The following is a 26,224-nucleotide window of genomic DNA, read 5'->3' as shown; positions in this document are numbered from 1 at the left end:
AAGAACAATGTTTCTGATGGAACAAATAAACCTAATGGTGAACTGCTGACCCTTGGCCTTCATGCCTGGACCTCATTCACATAGTACTACAACTGAAATAACCCAACACTTTAATGCAGTAGACCATCCTCATGAAAGACACAGAGCCATGTTTTCTTGTTTGCAGGACTAGAGTTCTGTATTATTTCAGGACATCCTCCTTCCTAGAGAGTATTTTCAAATTATCATAATTGTATTTTAGCATGTGCCAGCAAGCATGACAACCTTTAAAATCAATTTGCACTCTTTAGTTCTTAATAAAGATTTTTATTTACAGTAATACCCTTCAAATTTTTGGCACACTCACCCCCTTATTGAAAGGCCAATCTGAATCTATTATTTTATGACTATAAGTGGTTTCATTTCCCTGAAGTGGAATGCCGCGTGCTTTAAATGTACAGTTGAACATGCAAAGCACTTAGAAAATTTAATTTAAAAGCCTTAGGTAAATGGTCTCTGAAATGAGCTATTTGTATCCTGAACTGTCATTAAAGACAACCTGTCAGAAGTTCATCCAATATTTCATTTTATATTATAAGTTCCATTATATTTTCATAACAAACTGATAAGCACTGCTAATGTCACTTCCCTTTCAAAAGTGTACCTAAGCCACAAGTAGTTTTCCACTTAAGAAGTCTTACTCAAAGGTAGATTTTCGATCAGTGTCTATCACAGAAGCCAGGTCTGTCTATGAACCTAATTGCAAAAGTAACAGAAGATTTATCCTACCAGGTAAGAACTGTGGTCCATCCTGTTTAATATTCAGTCACTGATAATGAAGCCAAATAATGAGTAATTCAGAAACGCCTGGCTTAGCTGTTCTAACAATGCTCACCAGAGACCTGAGCTAAATAAATTGCCCACTAGGTAAATTTTTAATTTCATTTTATTGGCCCTGTATCTTCCTTATTATAATTTCAAGGACTGCCCGTAGTACTAACATGTAATTTGGCAAATGAGTCCATATTCACCTATCCAATTCCTTAATCATACTCTATCCACCACTGTCTATCATGGTTATATTTTAAAGTGAAATTACCTACTGGTAATTAATTGAAATAACCTATGGTTAAATTAATTATTACTTGTCTAATCAGCCACTACACTAATTTAAACTTTTAAAAGATAAGTAAAATAATCTAAAGAAGGTGTATATTCTATCCTCATATAAATCTTATACAAACTTCTTTTAAAACCTAAAAGAAATACAGTACTTATATTATCTCTATCAGTAGTATGGACGTTAGAGTATAGAAAATCTAGTCATCCATTTGGGTGCAAAGAAAGCTAAAAGCTATGTCAGCCCAAACAAAATAACCTCTCTAGCCATACTTGGACATAAGGACTCAAAGAAAGGATTCATTGTTCATCGTCATGGGGAAAACAAATGGGTTTTCTGAAGACAATGATTTCCTGGGAAATCTATGTCCATAAACAATCCACCTACTTGGAAGCTGGCATGTGGATTCTACATACTTTTTTTAAAAATTATTTTTATTAACATATAATGTATTATTTGCCCCAGGGGTACAGATCTGTGAATCAACCAGCTTACACATTCCACAGCACTCACCACAGCCCATACCCACCCCAATGTCCATAACCCAACCACCCTATTCCTACACCCCCCATACCCCAGCAATGATCTCTCTGATATGAGGAATTTGAGAGGCAGGGTGGGGGACTGTAGGGAGTAGGGAAGGAAAAAATGAAACAAGATGGGTTCTGGAGGGAGACAAACCATAAGAGACTCTTAATCTATGCACTTCTTAATAAAAATCTAAACAAGAGCATTTGCAATGGCTGTTATAAGAAAATCACTACTGGGCTCACAGTCATAGATATTCCCAAGTACATAAGAAGCCTAACCTGGCTCTCTGTGGTATTTAAGCAAATACACTAAAATATAAAGTATCTTTTTACCTGAAACTTGAATGGGATGGAAATTTTATTTTCCTGGATTTATTCTGACTGCATTTTAAAATTTCTGACATAAAAGTTATTATGAAAATAAGAGAGAGGGGAAAGATTTTAAAAAAAAAAAAGGACTGAGGGGCGCCTGGGTGGCTCAGTGGGTTAAAGCCTCTGCCTTCGGCTCAGGTCATGATCCCAGGGTCCTGGGATCGAGCCCTGCATCGGGCTGTCTGCTCCGCGGGGAGCCTGCTTCCTCCTCTCTCTCTGCCTGCCTCTCTGCCTACTTGTGACCTGTCTGTCAAATAAATAAATAACATATTTTAAAAATGAAGTAAAATAAATGTAAAAAGGAGTGATATGGTGGTTAAATATAGAATAGTGGTTATAGAATATCTATAACCACTAGATATAGAATAGTAGTTAAATGAAAAGCTGTATCATTGTCAAACACAAAATGGAGAGTTTGAATCAGATCAACTTCCAAAAGTGCCTTTTCTAAAGGTGAAAATATCTGTGTGAATATGTGTATACATATACATACATGTGTAATGTGTAAACATACATATGTCATATATATTAAAATATTTTAAAACATTATTATGGCTAGATCCCTATTATGAAACTTCAGAAAATTAATGTTAATGATAAAGAATAAATACATAAAACAGATCATATAGCCTCCCACCTAAAACAGGAATTCTATGATTTCAATAACCACTACCTTTTCTTCATACTGACACCTAATTGAAAACAAAAGAGACTCTAAGAAGGATCTAAATATCATATAGAACTTAGTATTTTTAAGCTCTATTTGTAGCAATGCCACCAGTTAGGATTTGTAGGCTGCCTTTTCAAAGCACTTTCATTTATTTTCTCATTTTTCTTTCCAACATTCCTGTGATAATTTTAGAGAATAAGGTTAAATTTTGTTTTTTATAAATGGAAAAATAAGACAGACATTTAAGTGATTTATCCAATCATAACCAACTAGTGCAAGATAAGAGTTAGATTTGGCTTCCAATTTATAGTGCAGTGCTCTATTTTATAAATGGTAATAAAAACTTGATATTTCTCTATGGATTATCATGCAATTAACTATATATAATTCTTACAGCATTAGTTGAAATGTTTATCTGAAGTGTCCTGAACAAGTTCATATACCATTAAGTGGATGAGATAAGACCTAAGTTGATATCTTCTCATTTTAAAACTAATGCTCAATTATTCCAGAAAGTATTTTATCTCCATGGTTGAATTAGGCCCAATATACTACTGCTTCTCTTTTGTACTTTTAATTCTACCTCTTCCAAGTGAGTCAGACTATTTTATAAATAGAGATGGAATACTGCATAGTGGTTAAAAATGTGGGCACTATAACCAGATGGATTCAGTTACTAACTGTATCCCCGGTTTAACAATTTATTTGTACCTTGGTTTTCTCATCTACAAGTAATGATGATTTTACTACCTACCTCATAGTGTTGTTGATATAAATAAGTAGCTAAGAATAGTTTCTGGCATATATAAAGTTCTTGATAAACTAGTTACATCAAACCAGTCATCTCTGGGTAAATACTGGGAGGCAATAACAATGCATGCCGCATACAGCCATTGCTTATGCCCATATCAGGTATGATGGTAGAGGAAAGATAGCTATAGATTGCCCTCAAGAAGCAGTTCACTTCTCCCTTTCTTGCTATTTAATGAAATCATGAGTAACGGTTTTTAGAGAAGATTCCCAACATTCCCTCAAGATAAACTATATTCTTAGTAACTGGAAGAATGCACTCAATTTAGAAGTATACTGTATCCACTCCTAAGTCAGAGCAAGAATTTTGATAACTCACCATAGAGACACTGGTGAAACATTAATTAGGGTGAAAAACTTGCAATCTGCCAGATGTCATGTATGATCAAAATTCAGAACTGGCATCAAACACTAAAAGCCTATACCATTCATTTGAGTGGTTTGGTACTTTGTTTCTCTTAACCACAAGAGATACAGGAGATAAGAATGTTTAAGAAACATTCTATGTTAATAATATTTAACAATAATATTAATAATAATATTTAATTAATATTTTATTATATAAATATAATATTTATATAATCTAATATTTATTTAATATAATATTTAAATATAATACAATATTTGTATAATATAAAATATTAATGTTTTATTAATATTTAATAAAAATAATTAACATTCTATGTTAATAATAGCAAAGGATGGATGCAATCAAAATAGTGGATTGACTGATTAGTTTTTAGATTGCAAAAATGCAGTTACAGCTATAGCTGTTACTAAATCGCACTACTAAACATCCAAAACTGAAGTTTACAAATACAACTGCTACACACTTGCCTCTATTAATTTAATTATGTCTTTTTTTTTATTTCACAGGTTTTCCTAATAACATAATGATCAGAAGGAAAAGAAATGACAAAAGTTGGCAAGAATATGGAGAAAAGGAACCCCTGTACATTGTTGATGGGAATGTAAATTGGCACAGCCACTGTGGAACACAGTATGAAGGTTCCTCGAAGGATTAAAGATAGAAATATCATACGATCCAATCATTCCACTACTGGGTATTTACACAAAGAAAACAAGAACACTAATTCAAAAAGATATATGCACCCCCATGTTTACTGTACCATTATTTATAAAAGCCAAGATATGGAAGCAACATTAAGGGTCAACTGATGATGGATAAGAAATATGTGGTGGGACGCCTGGGTGGCTCAGTTGGTTGGACGACTGCCTTCGGCTCAGGTCATGATCCCGGAATCCCGGGATCGAGTCCCGCATCAGGCGCCCAGCTCCATGGGGAGTCTGCTTCTCCCTCTGACTTTCTCCTCACTCATGCTCTTTCTCACTGTCTCTCTCTCAAATAAATAAATTAAAAAAAAAAAAAAGAAATATGTGGTATACACACACACACACACACACACACAGGAATAATACGCAGCCATAAAAAGGATGAAGTCTTGTCCAATGGAAAAAAGACAGCCTCTTCAATAAATGGTGTTGGGAAAATTGGACAGCCACATGCAGAAAAATGAAATTGGACCATTTCCTTACACCACACACGAAAATACACTCAAAATGGATGAAGGACCTCAATGTAAGAAAGGAATCCATCAAAATCCTTGAGGAGAACAAAGGCAGCAACCTCTTCGACCTCAGCCACAGCAACATCTTCCTAGGAACATCACCAAAGGCAAGGGAAGCAAGGGCAAAAATGAACTATTGGGATTTCATCAAGATCAAAAGCTTTTGCACAGCAAAGGAAACAGTTAACAAAATCAAAAGGCAACTGACAGAATGGGAGAAGATATTTGCAAATGACATATCAGATAAAGGACTAGTGTCCAAAATCTATAAAGAACTTAGCAAACTCAACACCCAAAGAACAAATAATCCAATCAAGAAATGGGCAGAGGACCTGAACAGACATTTCTGCAAAGAAGACATCCAGATGGCCAACAGACACATGAAAAAGTGCTCCATATCACTCGGCATCAGGGAAATACAAAACAAAACCACAATGAGATATCACCTCACATCAGTCAGAATGGCTAAAATCAACAAGTCAGGAAATGACAGATGCTGGTGAGGATGCGGAGAAAGGGGAACCCTCCTACACTTTTGGTGGGAATGCAAGCTGGTGCAACCACTCTGGAAAACAGCATGGAGGTTCCTCAAAATGCTGAAAATAGAACTGCCCTATGACCCAGCAACTGCACTACTGGGTATTTACCCTAAAGATACAAATGTAGTGATCCAAAGGGGCACATGCACCCGAATGTTTATAGCACCAATGTCCACAATAGCCAAACTATGGAAAGAACCTAGATGTCCATCAACAGATGAATGGATCAAGAAGATGTGGTATATATACACAATGGAATACTATGCAGCCATCAAAAGAAATGAAATCTTGGCATTTGCGACAATATGGATGGAAGTAGAGTGTATCATGCTTAGCGAAATAAGTCAAGCAGAGAAAGACAACTATCATATGATCTCCCTGATATGAGGAAGTGGTGATGCAACATGGGGGCTTAAGTGGGTAGGAGAAGAACCAATGAAACAAGATGGGATTGGGAGGGAGACAAACCATAAGTGACTCTTAATCTCACAAAACAAACTGAGGGTTGCTGGGGGGAGGGGGGTTGGGAGAAGGAGGGGTGGGGTTATGGACATTGGGGAGGGTATGTGCTTTGGTAGTGCTGTGAAGTGTGTAAACCTGGCGATTCACAGACCTGTACCCCTGGGGATAAAAATATATGTTTATAAAAAATAAAAATGAAGTCTTGTCATTTGTGATAATATGGAGAGACTCAGAAGGTATTATATGCAAAGTGAAATAAATAACACTAAGAAAGAAAAATACCATATGATTTCACTTATGTGTGGAATCTTTAAAAGAAAAAAAAAGCACAAACAAACAAACATAAACCAGAATCAGACTTATAAATAGAGTGCAAACTAATGGCTACAGAGGGCAGGGTGATAAGGGATTGGGCAAAATGGGTGGGGGAGAGTGGGAGATACAGGCTTCTAGTCACAGAATGAGTGTATCATGGGAATGAAAGGAACAGCACAAGGAATACAGTCAATGATACTGTAATAGTGCTATACAGTGACAGATGATAGCTACATTGTGGTGAGCACAGCCCACTGTACAGAGAAGTTGAATCACTATGCTGTTGCTGTATAGCTGAAAGTAACATTGTGTGTCAACTACACTAAAAAAATTATTATTATTTCAGGGAAACAGAACAGTCTGTATAGGATTAAATGATAAAAGAGAAATGATAGGTACTTACTTAGAAGGCATTATAAAAAACAGATAAAACCAAAAGAAACCCCAGATAAACAAATGGTAAAAATGGCTAGAGTATATTTTTTTAAGATTTTATTTATTTATTTATTTGAAAGAGAAAACACAAGTGGGAGAGGGAGAGAGAGGGAGAGAGAGAGGCGTGGTGTAGGGCTCCAACCCAGGACACTGAGATTATGACCTGAGCCGAAACCAAGAGTTGGATGCATAACTGACTGCACCACCCAGACACCCCTAGAGTATTTCTGCCAGAACTGAATTTGTTGTCATAGAAGAAAGAGAAAGAATGAAAGAAAAAAGAGAGAGAAGAAAGGAAAGGAAAGGAACAAGAGAAAAAGAGAGGAAAAGGGGGTAGATAGGTGAAAGAAAATATCAGCCCCTGTATTCTATTTTCTAATACTAATATATTTAGCTATTAATTCATTACATCTACTCATTTGAAATACAGACAGTAGAAGATTAACTTATAGTAAGCCCATAAAATGGAACATTAACATTACTATAATGGTTTTAGAATACATCTAATGATATTTTTTAATTTATTTTTAATTGAAGTATAGTTGACATATATTGGTTTAGTGTGCACAACCAAGAGATTCAACAATTATATACATTACATAATGCTCACCATGATAAGTAGTTACCAACAGTAATCACACAAATTTATTATAATATTATTGGCTATATTCCTTATGCTGTACATTCTATCCACATGACTTCTTTTATAACTCGAAGTTTGGACCTTGTAATTCCCTTCACCCATTTTGTCTATCCCCCCATCACCTTCCCCTCCAGCAACCACTAGTTTGTTCTCTGCATTTGTGAGGCTCTTTCTTTTTTTTTTTTTTTTTTTTTCTCCTTTGGTTTTGTTCATTGGTTTCATTTTTTTAGATTCCATGTAAGTGGGATCATATGGTATCTGGCTTTCTCTATCTGATTTATTTCACTTAGCATGATACCCTCCAACAGATTCTCTATTGTCACTGATGGCAAGATCTCGTTCTTTTTTATGGTTGAGTAGTATTCCACTGTGTATATATACCACATCTTCTTTATCCATTCATCTATGGATGGACACTTAGGTTGCTTTGAGATCTTGGCTACTGTAAATAATTCTGCAATAAACATAGGAGTGCTTATCTTTTCAAATTCATGTTTTCATTTTCTTTGGGCAAATATCTAGAAGTAAAATTACTGGATCATATGCTATTTCTATTTTCATTTTTTTGAGGAACATCCACAATGTCTTCTACAGTGGATGCACCAATTAACATTCACAAACCATAGTGCACAAAGGTTCCCTTTCCTCCATATCCCCACCAACACTTGTTACATTTTTTTTATACTAGCCATTCTCACTGGTGTGAGGTGGTATGTTTTTGTGTTTGGATATGCAATTCCTTGATGATGGTATTTTATTTTATTTTATTTTATTAGGTATTTTATTCTTTTTGATATAATTGTAAATGGGATTGTTTCCTTATTTCTCCTTCTGATAATTCATTATTAGTTTGTAAATTGCAACAATTTTCTGTATATTGATTTTTTATCCTATGACTCTATTGAATTCATTTATTAGTTTTAATAGTATTTTGATGGGGTATTTAGAGTTTTCCATATATAGTATTATGTCATCTATAAAGAGGAACAATTTTACTATTTCCTTGTATTTCTCTTCCCTGTCTGATTGCTATAGTAGATTTTCCAGTACTGAGTTGAATAACACTGGCAAGAATAGACAGCCTGATTTTAGGGAAAAACTTTCAGCCTTTCACCACTGAGTGTGTCTGCTGTGTGTTTATCACCTATGGCCTTTATTACCTTGATGTATGTTCACTGTATATCCACTTTGTTAACTGGTTTTATTATGAATGGAGGCTGGATTTTGTCAAGTCCTTTTTCTGCACCCTTTGAGATAACATAATTTTAATCCTTCATTTTATCAATGTAGTATATCCCATAGATTAATTCATAAATATTGATCCATCCTTGCATTCCTGAAATAAATACCACTTAATTGTGCTGAATGACCTTTTTGATGTATTGTTGAATTCAGTTTGCTAATATTTTGTTGAGGTTTTTGCATCTATGTTCATCAGGGCTATTGATCTACTTTTTTTTTTTTTTTTTTTTGGTAGTGTCTATGTCTGGTTTTGCTCTCAGGATAATCCTGATCTTGTAAAATTGATTTGGAAGTTTTCTTTCCTCTTCTGTTTTTTTTCAGAATAGTTGAAAATGATGTGTATTAACTCTTCTTTAAATTTTTGGTAGAATTCACCTGAGAAGCCATCTGGTCCTAGATTTTTGTTTGTTTAGAATTTTTTAACTACTAATTCCATTTCATTACTAATAATCAGTCTGCTGGAATTTCCTATTTCTTTTTATTCCATCTTGGAAGACTGCATCTTTCTAGGAATTTATCCATTTCTTCTAGGTTGTCCAACTCATTATTGTGTAATTTTTTGTAGTAGACTCTTAAAAACATTTGTATTTCTGTGGTGTCAATTATAATCTCTTAAATACCTGATTTTGAGACCTGTCTTTTTCTTGATGAGTATGGCTGTAGGTTTACTTATTTTATTATCTTTTCCAAGAATCAGTTTTAATTTCACTGATCTTTCGTATTGCTTTTTTTAGTCGCTATTTCATTTATTTCCACCCTGACCTCTAATAACTTTTTTTTTAAGATTTTATTTATTTGTCAGAGAGAGAGAGGGAGAGAGAGCAAGCACAGGCAGACAGAATGGCAGGCAGAGGCAGAGGGAGAAGCAGGCTCCCCGCCGAGCAAGAAGCCCAATGTGGGACTCGATCCCAGGATGCTGGGACCATGACCGGAGCCGAAGGCAGCTGCTTAACCAACTGAGCCACCCAAGCATCCCCACCCTGATCTTTATTATTTCCTTCCTTCTACCAACTTTAGGCTTTGTTTGTTCTTCTTTTTCTAGCTCTTTAGATGTAAGGTTAGATTATTTATTTGAGATTTTTCTTGTTTCTTGAGTTAAGCTGTATCACCATGAGCTTCATTTTAGAGCTGCTTTCCTGTATCCTGAAGATTTTAAAATGTGTTTCAATTCTCATTTGTCTCAAGGTATTTTTTTATTTCTTCTTTGATTAAAGTCAAATTTACCCATTGGTTTTTAGTAGCATACTGTTTAACCTCCATGTGTTTGTGTTTTTTTCCCTTGTATTTAGTTTCCAGTTTCCTATATTTGTGGTCAGAACAGATGCTTAATATATTTTTAATCTTCTTAAATTTATTGAGACTGGTTTTATGGCCAAACATTTTTTTTATCCTGGAGAATGTTCTATGTGCACGTGAAAGAAAAATGTGTATTCTACTGTTTTTGCATGATGTTTATATATATATACACACACAAACATATATTTATATATTTATATATTATTAAAATATTTTTGTTACTATAACATGACGCAATTATATTAATTGTATGATTAATTGCATTATTATAAATATAAAAATATTTTTATATTTATATATTAAATATTATAGCTGTTTATATTTGTATATATTGGCTAAATACATCTGGCCTAATGTGTCATTCAAAGCCACTATTTCCTTATAAATTTCTGTCTGGATGATCTACCCATTGATGTAAGTGGGGTGTTAAATTCCCCTACCATTATTGTATTACTGTCAATTTCTTCCTTTATGTTTGTTAATATTTGTTTTATATGTTTAGGTGGCCCTATGTTGGGTGCATAGATATTTAAAATTGTTATATTTTCTTATTGGATTGTTGGGTGCATAGATATTTAAAATTGTTATATCTTCTTATTGGATTGATCCCTTTTCATTATGTAATGCTTTTTTCTTTTTTCCCTCTTGTTATAGTCTTTGTTTTAAAGTTTATTTTGCCTGATATAAGTATTGCTATCCCAGTGGTTTGCTTTTTGGTTTGGGTTTTGATGATATATCTTTTTCCATCCTTTACTTTAAGTCTGCATGTGTCTTTAAATCTGAAATGAGTCTCTTGTAGGCAGCACAGAGATGGGTCTTATTTTTTTTAGCCATTCACCACTCCTATATCTTTGTATTGGGAGAATTTAGTCCATTTACATTTAAAGTAAATGTTGATAGATATGTACAGTTGCCATCTTGTTAATTATTTCCTGGTTGTTTTTGTAGTTCTCTGTTCCTTTTTTTTTCTCTTGCTCTCACCCTTGTGATTTGATGACTTTTGGTGTTATGCTTCAATTACTTCTCTTTATTTTTTGTTTACCTCTAATGGGTTTTGATTTGTGGTTACCACTGGGTTCATATGTAACATTTTATGTGTATAGTAGTCTATATTAGGTTGATGGGCACTTAAGTTCTAATACATATTAAAAGCACTAAAATTTTACTCCCCCCCAACCTTATATGAATATATTCACATTTTTACCTATTTTATTTTGTGTATCCCTTGATATATCTGTAGATACAACCGATTTTACTACTTTTGTGTTTTAACCTCCATATTGGCTTTATTATAAATGATTAATCTACTGTCATTACTATGTATTTTATTTTTACATGTGAAATTTTTTCCTTTCATAACATTCTTACTTTCAGTCATGGCCTTTTCTTTCCACTTAAAGAAGTCTCTTTAACATTTCTTGTAAGGCCACTTTAATGGTAATAAGCTCCTTCAGCTTTTGTTTTTCTGGAAAAGTCTTTGTCTCTCCCTTTCAGAATGATAACCTTACTGGGTAGAGTATTTTTGTAGCAGTTTTTTCTTTCAGCATTCTGAATATATCATGTCCCTCCCTTCTGGTCTATAAAATTTCTGCTAAAAAATCAGCTAATAGCCTTAAGGGATTTCCTTTGAATCTAATGGTTTTCTTTTCTCTTCCTGCTTTTAAAATTCTCCCTTTATCATTACTTTTTGCCTTTTAATTATTATGTACCTTGGTGTGGGCTTTTTTTTGGTTTATCTTGTTAGGGGCTCTCTGTGATTCCTGAATCTTGGTATCTGTTTCCTTCTAGATTAGGGAAGTTCTCAGCTATTATTTCTTCATGCAATTTTTCTGCCCTCTTCTCTTACTCTTCTCCTTCTGGAATCCTTATGATGAGAATGTTTTTATGCTTGATGATGTCACAGAGTTCCCTTAACCTATTCTCATTTTTTTTTTCTTTTTGGTGTTCAGCTTAATTTCTTTCCACAGCCCTGTCTTCCAGATTGCCAATCCCTTCCACATCCTCTAATTTGCTGTTGATTCCCTATAGTGTATTTTTCATTTCAGTTAATATATTTTTCATCTGATTCTTTTTTTATATTTTCTATCTCTTTGTTGAAGTTTTCATAGAGAACTCTTCTCTGAAGTCTGATGAATATCTTTATGATGGTTACTTTGAACTCCTTATTGGTAGATGTCTTATCTTCATTTCAGTTACTTTTTTTTTTTCTCTAAGTTTTTTTTTTTTTTTTTTCCATTTGGAACATATTCCTCTGTTTCCTCATTTTTTCTGATGCTCCATGTTTTGTTTTTTTTTTTCCTATATATTAGGCAATCAACATCTCCTGCTCTTGAAAGTAACTGCCTTATGTAGAAGGCATCCTGTAGGGCTCATAGGACAACAGCTCCTTGCCCCCAACCACCAAGGACTCCAAGGGTGTCCCCCTTGTGAGTTACATGCACCCTTCTGCTATGACTGGGCTGCAGCTGCAGCAGGTAAGCTGGTGGGTGGCACTAGCCCTCAGCCCAGCTGTCAGCAATGACTGGTCATGACTAATGCATAACCCCTGGTAAGCAGAACTGGCCCCCAGTGCAGCTGACTGAGAGACCCAGCTATAGCTGCTGCCAGCTTACTGGCAGGTGGGGTTTTCTCCCGGTACATCTGGATGGAAGGCCAGGTTTTAGCTGCTGCAGGCATGCTGGTGGGTGGTGTTAGTCCCCAGGGCAACTAGCTGAGAGACCTAGCCACAAACGCTGCAGGTGTGCTGTTGGGTAGAACAGGTTCCTCTCCACTTCAAGGTTGCAGTCACTTTGGAGCAGCATCATTCCTGGCCAAAGTGGTCCACCAGGTGTGGTGGATGGTAGCAGCTCTGAAGAGATGCCAGTCCCAACTAAGGCTGCCTACCAGATGTGGCAGGTGGGAGTCACTTTAGAGAGGTACCTGCCAGTGCAGATATGCAGCAGAATGCCAGAGCAGGGTGAATGGTGCTAGCAAGTAAATGAAGAGTGTCAGAACTAGTGTCAGCTAGGCTGAAAGGAGGAGAAAATATAGCATTTACCAGCACTTCCATTCCAGAAGAAAGTTCCTACAGGTTTCTGATCCTCTGGCACAAGCCCGAAAGTTAGTCAATATTCTCCTTCACGTTTAACCCAGGTGCTTTTCAAACTGCTTTTTCAGTGCTGAATCTCAGACCCAGTGATACAGCATGTTGGCCCTTTCATAGAGTCCCAGGTTCCCATAGTGTACCAGCTCTCCCAGAGCTAAACCCTTCTGATTTTCAAAGCCAGACATTATGGGGGTTCATTTTTCCAGTATAGATCCCCCAGGTCAGGCGTGCCTGATGTGGAGCTTGATCCCTTTACCCAAGGAGGATCTCTGTGTCTATGATATCCCTGCCACCTCATTAGAGGTCTGGTTCCCAACAGCATCTCTGACCCTTCAATTCTTCTTGATGTGCCTTCTTTTTATGTTTTAAACTGTGGAATATCTATTCTGCCAATCTTTTAGATTGCTTCAAGTTGCATTATATGTAAATGTAAATATACATAAATATGTAGAAATATACAAATGTATATTTGTTTTGAATTTACATATAATAAGCCTATATATATGCCAACACCTGAGAAATGGAGATGCATTTGATTTTTTTTCCTAAAGATTTTTATTTATTTATTTATTTGACAGAGATCACAAGTAGGCAGAGAGGCAGGCAGAAAGAGAGGAAGAAGCAGGCTCCCTGCTGAGCAGAGAGCCTGACGCATGGCTTGATCCCAGGACCCTGGGATCATGACCTGAGCCAAAGGCAGAGGCTTTAACCCACTGAGCCACCCCGGTGCCCCTGGAGATGCATTTGAACACTAGCACTACATTGACTCTGTGAGCTAAGGCAAACTATAGTGTCTATGAATTCTTATGGGTGGACAGAGGTACAAATTCCAAGGGTATTTTAAGGATTTTACATTCCATGTTTTGTATCATACAAAAAGCAAGCAAAGACTGTTAATTGCAGAAAGGGCCTTTGGGAACTTCTTTGGCCTTGCATGTTATTTTAACTTGGGATCCACCTTTTTTCTCTCCACCAAGAGGTTTAATTTTTCAATTTATGACACTATTGGTATAAAGTCTGCCTCATTAGCTTGTGGGAGGTAGCTAGTCTTCATTAATTCAGTTCTCACATCATTTACTTTGCACACAGTCATAATTAGCTTCCAAATAACTTAGGTAACTTCAATAGATTTATGACTACAATTTTACTCTATAGTGCTTTTTTACTCCCTTCTTTCTTTTTTTGATTTTGTATAGAAATTAAAATTTAAAAGGACAACACTACCTTGGGGAGTGATTTGATGTTAAAATTTTTGTCATTCAGTTGTCTTATATGATTAATGCACAGTGATTTTGGTATTTTAGTAATTTACATATCCTGAAAATCTGACAGAAGGGCAAGCAATTGATTAAAAAAAAAAACAAACCTTTTAAAGTGTATCTTAAACTATAAATTCAAACAAAAAAGATATCTAAACCTCTTGCCATTTCAGATACTGTATGTATGGCTTCAATCTATTTTAAAACATATAATGTTATATTTTGAAAATAGTTTTCACATGGGGCTTCTACCACATGAACAAAACAAGGCCATGTGTTGATATTGACATGGTGACAGACTGAAAACAAAAATTTATCATAGTAAGTTAAGTAGAAGTAGAACCTATCCATGTAGAAGAAGAATCTATTTCTCTTTCTCCTGAATCTGGGCTCGGCCCTGTGACTTCTTTGGCCAAAAACCCTTAGCAAACATGAGACAGAGACATGAAGAAAGCTTGCTCACTCCAGCATGCTCTTTCCTGTTGCTTTTGAGACCCTGAAAAGAAATCTTGACCAGCCTAGTAGAGGGTAGATAAGTGAATCAGTAACTTGAGACACCCAACCCAGGTGCCACACTTGTGATTAAAGCCACCTGGAACCAACCAGATCCCAGTCTACCTGCCAGTTGACTGCACCCACAAGAGTGAACTCAGAAAAACTACCCAGGTGAGTCTAGCCCAAATTATCTACCCACAGAATCATCAGTTAATGAACTAATGATGTCTTTCTAAACCTCTAAGATTTTGTATTATCTGTAAACACAGCAAAACCTATTGATAAATTGAGATTTCTTAAGGCATCATAAATTTCAAAGCCTCTCCTCAATAATAAACATAATTTTTGAATAAATTAATCTATGAAAAAGTGGTTAAAATCGCCATGGAAACTGCCCTATGATACAACTTGAATGAACTCACCACAAAGCAACTAAAATACATTCATTAGATAACTACTGAATATGCAACATGATAAATTTGGAGAATAAGTAAAGAACCAAATACAGCTGCTACACTTGAGAAGCTTACCGTGCAAGATCTCACTTCTATATTTTTTTTTAAAGATTTTATTTATTTATTTGACAGAGAGAAATCACAAGTAGTCAGAGAGGCAGGCAGAGAGAGAGAGAGGGAAGCAGGCTCCCCGCTGAGCAGAGAGCCCGATGTGGGACTCGATCCCAGGACCCTGAGATCATGACCTGAGCCGAAGGCAGCGGCTTAACCCACTGAGCCACCCAGGCGCCCCTCACTTCTATATTTAAAAAAAAAAAAAAAAAATCAAGAAATCTTACCTAGCTCCATCAATAAAAAATAAAAATAGGCTATATGTTTGACATTGTGAATTCCATACAATAAAACTTCTTCTCTTTACCCACAGGAAGTCTCTTAGGCCTTTATGAGAAATTATTTTGTCTAAATTTATGTATAACTGTAACAATATGGATCATCTAGTTTCCAAGAAAAAAATCAGATTAAGACATCAAGTTAAAAAGAAAATTGCTTATAGATAGGCATGCTGACATCAAAGAGAACAACCACGGTAAACAAAGAAATGGATTGAAAACATAAATAACATATCCAATAACTTAGTAAACAAGGCATCTTAGGCCATTGTAAAGTTCTGTCCTCCTCAGTGGTTCACAGTGCATCATATACACAGAACATTAGTTCATGTTCCCTGTGGTGATTTAAGTCTTCATATACCTGTTAATAAACTTTTTTGAACATCTGCTGTTTAAAAGGGCCTCAGGACACCTGGGTGGCTCAGTGGGTTAAAGCCTCTGTCTTCGTCTCAGGTCATGATCCCAGGCTCCTGGGATCGAGCCCCACATTGGGCTCTCTGCTCAGTAGGGAGCCTGCTTCCTCCTCTCTCTCTCTGCCTGCCTCTCTGACTACTTGTGATCTCTATCAAATAAATAAATAAAATCTTTTAAAAAATAAATAAAAAATAAAATGGTCTCATCCAAAAAAAATAATAATAATCTGATTCAAAAACAAAGGATTTGAATAGACATTTCTCCAAAGAAAATATAAAAATGGCCAATAAGCATAGTAAAAGATAACTGACTTCAAAAATCTTTAGGAAAATACAAATCAAAACCACAATGAGATACGACTTCACACCCATTAGGCTGGCTGTTACCAAAAAAGCAGAAAATAGCAAGTTCTGACAAGGATATGGACAACTTGGAACCCTGGTACATTGCTGCTGGGAGCACATAGTGGTACAACCATGGTAAAAGACAGAATAACAATTATTTAATAAATTAAGCGTAGAATGACCCACAATTCCACTTTTGGATAGTTACAAAAAAGAACTGAAAACAAGGACTCAAACAGATATCTGAATACCAATGTTTATGCTGTATTATTCATAATAGCCAAAATGCCGAAGAAACCCAACTATCTATCACCAGAGGAATGGACAAACAAACTGTGGTCTATGTATACAATGAGATATTATTCAGCCTTAAAAAGGATTGAAATTCTGATATATGCTATAACATGGAGAAATTATGAAAACCTAATGCTAAGAAAAATAAGCCACACCCCAAAATTCTATGACTCCACTTAAATATGGTATCTAGGATAGTCAAATTCATAAAGAAAGTAGAATGGTAGCCACCAGGTGTTGAGGGAGAGATGAACAGTTATTGTTTGATAGATAGAGTTTCAGTTTGGGATGATGAAACTTTTTGCAAATGGACAGTGGTGATTGTTGCATTACAATGTGAATATACCTAATGCCACTAAAATACATACTCAAAAATGATACATGGTAAATTTTATCTTGTATCTTTTTACTGCAATACAAAAAAAGGTCAGGGTTCTGTTAGTTGTATGTATAAAAATCACTGGTAAAGAATGCCTAGAGACATAAATATTTGGCAAGTTTTCATATAACTTGCATTAGAAGCTTTAACAGCAAAGAAAAACCCGTATGATCCCTGAAGGATGGGTGAAGAACTTAGATGGATGTGGAATAAGAACAAAGGCAGAGAGGCTGGAATAAACACACACACACACACACACACACACACACACACACACACACACATCCTCCTTCTTAGAATGAAGAGAAGTTGCAAAGGCGACTAGTGGGGATGGGAATAGGGGGATGTTCTTGTTATAAAAAGCCGTCAAAGCTAGCAAAGAAATTAGGACATGATGAAATTTAAATGCTTATCAATTTGCTAAAATTTTATTTTGTTCATGAGGGGAATTACATAATTTTTAAGAAAAATAATTCTAGCAATATAATTCACATCAAATGGAAAGGGGGAAATCTGCTGTTAGAGATACCTGTTAGGTGCTGCTCAGTAATCTCTGCATGAGGTGATTAGGACCCAAACTAGAATTGTGCTATTAGAAAGGTAAGAGAAATGAAAAATGTAAAAGACATTTAAAAGGAAAATAATGGAATTGGAGATTTACTAGAATTAAAAATAAATGTATCTTCCCACTTCATTAACAATGGCAAGTCTAAGTATATAGAATTATGATATGAAGACAATATAATTATAAGCCTGGAACACTGGGTAGAAAAAAAGATCTCAGGATGGAAATTAGGGCCAAGACTTTGCTATTTATAAGAAGTGCATTGCAAGAAGGAAGGAGAGTGGCAACAACCAGATGCTGGAAGCCACCATATCTCAGTTCCTTAACACATCCACCCTTTTATCCACAATTTACAAGGTAAAACAAAACTGAGACTAAAAGAGAATAAATAACTTGTTTAACATCTTTCAATCAATAAGTGGAAGAGCATACTGTTACTTCAGTAAAGAATGCAAATGAAATAAACAGCTCTTCAATATATATTTTTGGACAAGAATGGAAATTTTTCTCAGCTACACAGCCCTATTCACTGCATAATAGAGCAGAAGCATGAAACTTAAATAAATTAAATATATTAATACTGAATCACAACATTGCATAGTACAGCAATAGTATTCCCAAAGTTTTTTGAAGTTCTAAGCTAGAACATGATAGCATAGAGTATGTTGAAAACCGGTCATTGTCTAGCTAATACATGTCCATTTTTCAGCACAGCATATTCAAATAAAATGTGCTTTAGTTTAATGCTATGTTCTAGCACTGAATAAATAAAAATAGAATTATAATCCTAATTTTACTATCAAATAAACTGATAATATGTAATTCATAAATTCTCACTGAGAATGCAATCTTTCTTAATATAGATACAATTTATAGGATGTGTTTTAATAATGTTGATTAATTGCTTCTGAACTATATGTTCTCCTTCATTCTTCATCTAATTATTAAACTCATTAATATGCACAAAGACAATTCAGATGTTTTAAAATGAACCCAAACTATAGAAACAAATCTATATTAGAAAATATCAGTCAGGTGTTGTGGAGTTTTTTTGTTTATAATTAGACCTTTTATTAAAAAGGATACTCCCAATAATTTTGAAACACCATAAATAAAGACAATGCAAATGTCTCCAGTCAACATTAGTACAGTAACAGGAGACATTCAAAATTCGCTGGGTCAATATTCCTACTGACTCATGAGGAAAGGACTCCAATCCCTGGAAGAATCCCCTGCCCAGGTAATTTTGGGAGTTCCTGTAAGGCGAAGAATAAATCTGCTATTATCTGCTCCCAACTTTTCCTTCTCGAGGGCTGCCTTCCAGCATGAAAATCCCGTCCCTGCCATGGTTTCATGTATCTTCTGAATGTCTGTGCCCAAGTCAAGGTGCTCCCTTCTTGTGTTCCCAAAGAATTAAGTCTCTGATAACTCAGAGCTCTACCCATTGCTGAAGTTGGAAAGAAGCCCCTCACACATCCTCTATGCAGTAATCTATCATTGCCCTTGGAGAAGCCTAGCTCCTCTCACAAGTATCATAAAAATAATAAAGCATTTCTCATCCAAGCAGCTCCTTCAGCTTTTTCTTGCACCTCACTCTATTAGGGCTCAAAACTCCAAATGGGCTGTAGCCATTCTGCTCCCTCCATGGCTGATATTTATCCCACCTCAGTCTAAGGTGCTTCTGCAGTTAAAAAAAAAAAAAAAAATTCTTTCAGGGTGCCTGGGTGGCTTAATCAGTTAAGCATATGCTTTTGGCTCAGGTCATGATCCCAGGGTCCTGGAATGGAGCCCTCTATGGGGCTCCCTTCTCAGTAGGGAGCATGCTCCTCCCTCTTCCTCTGTTCCTCCCCCCAACTTGTGTTCACACACTCTTTCTCTCTCTCCCTCTCTCAAATAAATAAATAAAATATTTTTAAAATTTTAAAATTTTAAACAATTATTTCTGCTTTAACCTACAACAAAATATCTTAAGCTAACAGATGTCCTCACGGGTTACCAGGATACTGGCTCAGCAAGCAGTAAGATGTTTACTGTGATTTGAGCTCAGCTTTAAATGGTTATGGACTGAAATTATTTTTATAATTTAAATGTAACAAAACAAATACTTGAACCATAAACAAAAGTATAGTTATATAACATGATGTTACATGTCAGCATAAGGGGATTAAATATTAGCCAGAAATATTTCTTTCTCTATTTATTCATTCCTATTAACTAAAAGAAAATGAACCACTGTCTGAAATCACCTAAGGGGGGGCCGTTGGCTATTTCGAAAGCATAGTCTAGAAGTGATGAGCTGACACATTTTAATAAACCTTTTTATTCTCTGAATTTGGAATTCACTGCCTGCTTGGTTAGTTGGTCTCATATAAATCCTCTTTTCTTTGGATTTACTTTCTGAGTAAATGCTTGCTACTTTGTGTGAGAATCCTAAAGCTTTTGGATGAGCTTTGGGGATAAAATACCAAAAAAAAAAAAAAATCATTATTTTTCTCTATATCCTTTTTTAAAAGACCAAGGTAATTTGTTTGAAACAGAAAGGTATATTTTCCTACAAGGCAAACTATGAAATTATTAAAGTGAGTTGCACTATAAACATGCATATATGCATGTACAGAAAAAACAAAAAAGCCTAAAATATAAACTTCTCAAAAAATAGTAGTTTTGTGTATGTATGTGCATATATGTTTATAACACACACTGAATAAAATCTCTTACCTCTCTTAATCAGTATAATGTATTTACATATATATTCAGACTCACCAGGGATAAGGGAAGGTTTGCTTCAGTGTGTCTTTTTCAACAGTAGAGTTTACATATAATTCTAAAATTAAAGACAGTTATTTTTTTCTCATTTGGATTAATGGACTCAACTTCAATAAATTCAAAATGCAACACTTCTCACTAATTGGTCCATTCAGGTATTTAAATATGCATTTGCTACAAAAATTTAATGTTCTTTTTTTTAAGAGCTCATTTATTTTATTTTTAAAATTTTTTATTTATTTGACAGACAGAGATCACAAGTAGGCAGAGAGGCAGGCAGAGAGAAGGGTGGAAGCAGGCTCCCTGCTGAGCAGGAAGCCCGATGTGGGCTCGATCCCAGGACCCTGGGATCATGACCTGAGCTGAAGGCAGAGGCTTTAACCCACTGAGCCACCCAGGCGCCCCCCAAAATTTAATGTTCTATCCTCCAAATGAAAACAGTTACAAAAGAGAGTTATCTCAGAAAGTAGCTAGACATTTTTCTGGGAAGAATAGAGAAGGTTATTTTTAAACCAAAAAAAAAAAAAAAAGTAAGATTCAAGATATTCATAATAAAACAAAAGCAGACTATTGGCCTATTGTATTTAAGATGAGTTTCAAGGAACTGAAAAAATAAATAAATAAATAACACGACTTGTAAAGTTCAAATTCCAGAACCAGAAAGAAATGGAGTTTGTGGTCATGCTTGCATCAAAACTGACTAAAATGTTGTATCTAAAAATAAAATGACAATATTTCAATGACCACTTATCAGGGAATTTATTATTAGAAGTAGAAGTCAATACAGGTTGAGGCATCAGAAAAAAATAACAGATAAGATAACAAAGTCTATGGTTAAGAAAGTATTAAACATTAAAGAAATTTTAAATGTGATTTAAAAACATACATTGCCCTAAAAATCCTAAACCAAAAAAAACAGAGAGAAAATGGTTAGGGCAAGTAACAGAGATATTCCACTTGTCCTTTGGAGGGCTACACCAGGGCAGAACTGAGAAAAATGTAAAGGTCACACTAATACACATAACTTCTAGAAATGGGCACAAGTAATTATTCATATTTCACTTGGAAAAACTACTTAAGACTTAAAACTACTTATGTTAAACTAATAAAAATTAAAAGTATTGCAATCCCTATGCAGTCTCCTGAGAAAAGGCCGAAGGATAACAGTTTTTCCCTAATGAACAGCAAGACATCTGTGTTAGTCCTTTCGTCATCACTGCCCTCACCCTTATTCTTCCAATGGACAGCACTCACTTCCTGAAACTTTCCTTTAACCCTGAGCCTCCACTCCTCCAACATCCTCTCCCAATCACGCCCTCCATCCTTATAACATGCTACACCCTCTCCCCAGACATGACCACAGGGATTTCGATTGGAACCCACTAAGTCAGAACTACCAGGGAAAACTGGACATCTCTTTCCCTCCTCTATGTCATCATCCTTTGCTGCATGTGGAAAGAATCACAGGAGGAAAAGGTGTTCTTTTAACTGTCCTCCTTGTGAGAAAGTCTCATGAAGAAACCATGCAGATTAAATTTGTGCCATTTCTCATTTCAGAATCAGACTTCTGTACTAAACTAAAAAGAAGTGCTCAAAAGGAAGCACCAACATTTGGTTACAAGGAACCCTTCGCTCCTCCATTTTCATATATCCTTGATGATGTCTGAAATCAGGATGCCCGAGGGGCCTTTCTTTTGATAATTAAAAGTAATGTGCATGTGCTTGGGAAGTTGATTCAAAGTCAGGCGGGCAACTAGCATCTAGGACAGTTATCTACTTCTATAGGTATGGTGTGGAGGAAGGTATGACACAAGAAAGCCTGAAGGAAAAAGTCTCTACTAAAGTAGAAACAGATTCAGAAAATGGGCTACTGGAGAGCAGGAAGCTACATGTTACCTGAGAGGTCCCTAGAGGAAAAGAGGCTGTGTCAAGATGCTTCCTGTTATATTCAGCTAGAGATGCATACAACCATCTGAACAATTTTTGAAGATTTGTTTTACTATTTTTAAAGACACTTTGCTATAAAGAAGCTTGTTTTAAAAATAATTTGTGGAAATATCACCATATTTATGTACAAACCCATACACACAAACACATCTACACACTGATTTAATGAAGTCTTGAACTCTATAAGCCTGAAAAACAGGGATGAGTGCAGAGGTTATGTATAGAACCTGACGAAGGTAAAATCACAGACTGGGAGTGAGAGACAAATTGCTGTTACATAACCCTTCCATAACTTTCGTGGTAACTAAATGCACACAGATGTACCCATTTGAATTGTTCAGTGAGCAGATGATATTTTTCAAAACTGTCAGTATATTTGTTTTTTTCTCCTTGTATGAAAACATTTATTGGTCATGTAACAAGTATAGTCCTTTATATGTAGAACATTCCAATAAAACCTAAATGATGCTTTAAATATAATGATTCTATATGACTTCATCTTAGTGAAGTCCATGTAAACATTTCTTCTAGTACAATGGTTGTGGACATGGAGAAATTTTGCCCCACAAAGAACATCTGACCATATCTGGGCACAATTGTGTCAAACTTGGAGGATTCTATTAGCATGTAGAGGCCAGGGATGTTCCTAAACATACAGCAATGCACAGGAAAGCCCCCTACAACAAAGAATTACCTGGCCCAAAACGTCAATAGTGTTTAATTAGAAAAACCTTCTCTAATACAATGGGGTACATATGCTAATTTGTGACTATTCTTTTCCTTATACCTCCCCATTTCTACATCTCCTACTGCAAATCCACTCAGAAGTCCTCATTCAGAATCTTATGGTCTTCACAATTTAACATGGATGCTTTGTATTATTTAATGTTGCTTGCTCATTTCTGTGGCTCTATACTACCATACAAAGGAAGGATTGCTGTTTTCTATATTCTTGATCACCTACTTCAGACCAGATAACTGTCTGGGTAAATCTACGCAAAAAAGCATCTACAGAAACCGGGAGCTGCCAAGAGGCAGAAACAACTTGCCAGGAAGTTCACACTCAAGAAATAATGAAGTTCTTTGTAGAACACTGAGCTGGAGTCAAAGGTCTTTATTAAGCAAAGTATTTATTAAGAATTTTTAATAGACGCTACCCTACAACCCAACAATTGCACTACTGGGTATTTACCATAAAAATACAAATGTAGTGATCCAAAGGAGCACATGAGACCAAATCTTTACAGAAGCAATGTCCAAAATAGCTAAACTATGGAAAGAACCTAGATGTCCATCAAAAGATGAGTGAATAAAGAAGATGTGGTATATATCTACAATGGAATACTATGCAGCCATTAAAAAAGACATTTTTTCCATTTGCAGTGATGTGGATGGAACTAGAGGGTATTGTGCTAAGCAAAATAAGTCAATCGGCGAGAGACAATTATCATATGATCTCTCTGATAGGAGGAATTTGAGATGCAGTGTGGGGGGTCATGGGGGAAAGAAGGGAAAAAAAATGAAACAAGATGGGACGGGGGAGGGAGACAAATTATAAGAGACTCTTAATCTCAGGAAACAAACTGAGGGTTTCTCGGGGGTGGTGGGGGAGGGATTAGGTGGCTGGGCTATGAACATTGGGGAGGGTATGTGCTATAGTGAGTCCTGTGAATTGTGTAAGACTAATGATTCATAGACTTGTATCCCTGAAGCAAAGAATACATTATATGTCAATAAAATTAAAAAAAAAAAGGTAGAAAGATACAACTCAAAACTTTCCCAAACTAAATCACATGAAATTTTGGCAAAATAACATTATCATATCAATTTGAATATCATTTCTGCCATGTTCTTGGGTTCTTACTATTTGTGACAAGAAAATAAATATAATTTCTATGTAAGATAAAAAAAAATCGAACACAAATGTATGGTTTCCAGATACAATGCAGAGTACATGGCAAATACTTGTTTTCTGAAATTCAAATTTAACTGAGGATCATGTAATTTTATTTGCTGACTCTGGCCAATGTGATGGAGATCATACCTCACTTGCCCTAACAGCGCACAGAAAGTTCCTAATTAAAAATCTTAAAACTAATAAGAGAAAGGATAAGTAGCATATTATCATTTCAGTAGATGCAGAAAAAGCATCTGACAAAATACAACATCCATTCATGATTTTAAAAAAAGAAAAAAACCTTTACAAAGTGGGTTTAGAGGGAACATACCTCAACATAATATAAAGCCATATGTGAAAAACCCACAACTAAAATCATCTTCAATGGGGAAAAACCAAGAGTCTTTCCCCTAAGGTCAGGAGTAAGACAAGGATGCTTTAATTCAACACAGTCCTAAAAGTCCTAGCCACAGCAATCAGATAACAAAAAGAAAAAGCCATCCAAATTGGGAGGAAAGAAGTAAAACTTACACTGTTTGCAGATGATATGATATTATATATAAAAAAACCCAAAAGACTCCACCAAAAATCAGCTAGAACTGATGAATAAATTCAGTAAAGACAGAGGAAACAAAATCAATGTTTAGAAACCTGTTGCATTTCTATACACCAATAATGAAGTAACAGAAAGAGAAATTAAGAAAACCCCATTTACAATTGCACCAGAAATAGTAAGATAACCTACCCAAAGAAGTGAAATACCTAGACTCTGAAAACTATGAAACACTGATATAAGAAGACATCACAAAGAAACTGAAGACAACACAAAGAAATGGAAAGATACTGCATGCTCATAGATTGGAAGAACAAAAAGTGTCAAAACATCTATACTAGGGACACCTGTTTGGCTCAGTAGGTTAAGCATCTGCCTTCAGCTCAGGTCATGATCCTAGGGTCCTGGGATTGAGTTCTGCATCAGGCTCCTTACTAGTGGGGAGTCTGCTTCTCCCTCTGTGTGCTGCTCCCCCTGCTTGTGCTCTCTCCCTATTTCTCTCTCTCTCTGACAAACAAATAAAATCTTTCTTAAAAATGTCTATGCTACTCAAAGCAATCTACACATTTAATCCAATCCCTATCAAAATACCAATAGCATTTTTCACAAAATTAGAACAAAGAATTCTAAAATTTGTATGGAAACACAAAAGACCCAGAATGGCCAAAGCAATCTTTAAGAAGAAAAGCAAAGCATCCCAATTCCACATTTTAAGTTATATTACAAGTATTACAAGGCTGTAATAATCAAAACAGTATGACACAAAAATAGATACACAGATGAACAAAACGAAATAGAATATCCAGAAATAAACCCACAACTATATGATTAATTAATCTCCAACAAAGCAGGAAAGAATATCCAATGGGAAAAAGTCTCTTCAACAAATGATGTTGGGAGAACTGGACAGCTACATGTAAAAGAAAGAAACTGGACCATTTTTTATACTATACACAAAAATAATGCAAAGTGGTGTAAAACCTAAATATGAGACCTGAAATCATAAAAAATCCTACAAGAAAGCATAGGCAGTAATTTCTCTGACATTGGCTGTAGCAGAATTTTTTTAGATAGGTCCCCTGAGACAAGAGAAACAAAAGCAAAAATAAACCATTGGAACTACATGAAAATAAAAGGCTTCTGTACAGTGAAGGAAACAACCAACATAACTAAAAGACAACCTACAGGATGGGAGAAGATATCTGCAAATGACATATGTGATAAAGGGTTATTATCCAAAATACATAAAGAACTTATAAAACTCAATATCCAAAACCCAATTAATCCAATTTAAAAATGATCTGATGATATGAACAGACATTTCTCCAAAGAAGATATACTGATGACCAACAGACACATGAAAAAATGTTCATTATCACT

General features: G+C 35.4%; 1 long non-coding RNA gene across 3 annotated transcripts in view; it reads right to left on the bottom strand.

The window, feature by feature from the left end:
- Positions 1-26,224, bottom strand: part of LOC116588800 — a 318,200-nt gene that overhangs the window by 193,153 nt on the left and 98,823 nt on the right. The gene's annotated exons all lie outside the window — the stretch shown is intronic.

Source organism: Mustela erminea, chromosome 4, assembly GCF_009829155.1.
Source record: "Mustela erminea isolate mMusErm1 chromosome 4, mMusErm1.Pri, whole genome shotgun sequence".
In the NCBI taxonomy this organism is placed as follows: domain Eukaryota; kingdom Metazoa; phylum Chordata; class Mammalia; order Carnivora; family Mustelidae; genus Mustela; species Mustela erminea.
This window is presented reverse-complemented; position numbering and strand designations above follow the sequence as displayed.